This window comes from Papaver somniferum, chromosome 10 (assembly GCF_003573695.1).
Source record: "Papaver somniferum cultivar HN1 chromosome 10, ASM357369v1, whole genome shotgun sequence".
In the NCBI taxonomy this organism is placed as follows: Eukaryota; Viridiplantae; Streptophyta; class Magnoliopsida; order Ranunculales; family Papaveraceae; genus Papaver; species Papaver somniferum.
The window spans coordinates 118,459,799-118,462,359 of NC_039367.1; the positions used below are offsets into that span (position 1 = coordinate 118,459,799).

At 38.3% G+C, this 2,561-nt stretch overlaps 1 long non-coding RNA gene across 1 annotated transcript in view; it reads right to left on the minus strand.

The window, feature by feature from the left end:
• The window catches only part of LOC113315129, a 2,080-nt gene extending 1,786 nt beyond the window's left edge, over positions 1 to 294 (minus strand). The window contains exon 1 of the long non-coding RNA XR_003342763.1: positions 195 to 294. This is a non-coding gene — a long non-coding RNA (uncharacterized LOC113315129). The remainder of the gene's footprint in view (positions 1 to 194) is intronic.
• Between the last annotated feature and the right edge of the window lie 2,267 nt (positions 295 to 2,561).

Genomic DNA, 2,561 nt, shown 5'->3' on the forward strand with positions numbered 1-2,561 from the left:
AAAAAAAAAAAAAAAATCAAAACGAACGGTGCTTGATATTTGATTCACAGAGACTAACAATCGCCTGCATAATCAAAACGGTAAGAAAAATCGAAACACAATGAGATAAATCAAGAGAAACAATAATAGAAGAAAGACATAGTCGTGATGCGTATAGAAGAAGTATAAGTTAGGGTTTGGTAGTCATCACCTACCTAATGATAACTGTGTACAAGAAATACTGGGGGAGAACCAAGAAGAACGGCGGAGAAAAATAGAGAGTAAAAAGAAGAGGGAGAGGCGATGAAAAAAGACATTAGGGTTTAGATAAAATTTTATACGCCAAAGTCGTGGGATAAAAAGAATTAGAGAAGTGGTGTTGAAAATGTGTAAAATTGGTGGTGGAAAAAATTCAAAAATTCTTATTGGTTGAAATATATTCCGGTGGGGTCGGAAACTCTAGGAAGAGAGCTTTGTTCAGCTTTTAACCACAACAGAATAAATTCACCTGAAATCATATTATTAATTGATTAATGTGCTCGGCCCTTGAACCATGGTTCACTGCTACACAAGACCAAGGCAGAATTGCAATGTTTCTCGGACACAATTCTTGCTCATTTCTCGGCTCAGGCAATGTTGCCAACATCCTGAACTTATGGCTATGACCGGCAGAAGCTCCTCACCCAAATCACTTGTTTCTCCTCTCTTTCTCGAGCCAAGGTTGTTAACTTAAACCACCACCAGTACCTTGCTTTTCTTCATTTCAACTCCTAAAAGAGCACTTAATCTGTCGAGAATAACCACCGATCATTGTAACCCCTTATGTGAACACCCATGGCTGGTGACTGGAAATTGGTGGATGGACTAATCTTTCAGGCGTTTTCTCAAGCACTAAGTGTGCATATTCTGGTCGTGAAGGGATATAAGCATGATGCTGACTTACAATCCCATTATATCTCCTTCCCTGCAATTTCATTTCAAATATCCAACAAAACCATTCTTATAAACCACCTGAAACTATGCGAAGCATCTGAATCTCTTCTCAAACTCAATGAAAGCAATGTCTTCTTCTTGGCTGTTTTCACAGTGATTTATATCCCCAAAACTATCAAAGATTCAGATTCTATCCAAAGCTCATCTTCCTAAATAGTTGTAACTTGCAACACTCATCATAATCACATCCATTTAATACCTTCAGATGGATGACAGAGCTCTCTTTCTTCCATGTAGTTTCTCGGCTGCAAACCTGAATTCACCAAAACCAAATACTGTAGATTCCACCCAAACTCTGTTTTCATCTCGGCATCAATTACTTGTCCTAATTCTTCGCAACAACACCGATCAGACCAAGGCTCCGGTGGTAAGACTTTGGCAATGGCTCTTGTTCTTTGTTCCGTGAAAAGCAACTGGACTTGGGTGTTTACTCCTGGTTTTTACGTTATAAAAAAGGAGGTGTCCCTTAACGAACTGCAGTCTCTCTTTAGCAATCTCCATTTAGATTCAGATGGTTGCCCTGAGTAATAAGTTCCTGGTGCTCCGGTAACCTGTTTTGACCCTCTGAAGCCATGGTGCTTCTGTACTTCAACTCCGCCAACGCCCAATGTCTCCGAGCAATGAATTAAGCTCATATTTTCCTTCTTTCTTGTCGCATGACTCCAAAATACCTACAAAAAGCAAACACAACGTAATATAAAAATATGCAAGAGAAATAACTAAGAAAAACATAAAAAATCGATATTCAGTTGATGTATTTTAGGCTCCTATCAAACTCCCCCACACTTAATCTTTGCTAGTCCTCCAGCAAACAAAACAAAACCAAAATACAACAACTCTGTTTCGTCAAGGATACGGTTACACTTAGCACGTATAACAAGCCTTTAAATCCCTAGGTGTCCCTAGTGGACGAGCTTTAGTCTCGTGAAGGTTTATAAGAGGTGTACCTACAAAACCTTTTACTCCAAATTCCAACTACCTGTGAAGAGAATCTATGAACGAATCCAATATGATTGCAAGAGGAAGTACCCAGTTGCAAATCTAATTCATATGTAAGTAACAAATCTCTACTCAGAATGTCGAACAAACCAGAATACTCGAAATCTAACTAAGCACAATCACACATGAATAAATTAAGAAGATGGATATAGAGATAGATGGTTGTGATGTTGACTAAAGTGAATGGTGTTTCCCATATTTGTCTAAAGGTCACTGCCAAGATGAACCTACAAATCCTAATGGATTGAGATACTGGTCTGAAGTCTAATATCGACTCCACTGGCATATACACGGGAACCAGCGGTCGACAATCTTAATTCTAGATCAACTCAGTTGGCATATACAAGGGAACCAGTGGTCGATTTATTAATCAAACAATAATAAAATAACTTTCTTTGTCTTTTTTTTTATTCCTTTTTTTTCTTTTTGAATCGACAACATGATTAGATCTTTTGGATCCAAGCGCATGCTTCTTGTCAGCAGATTACATGGTAATTCCCATGGATCCTGCATTCCACGCTTATTTAGGCAACAGAGACAGGGAGAACACACACATATTGCTATCCAAGTGTCAATCTATTTTTTTTTCT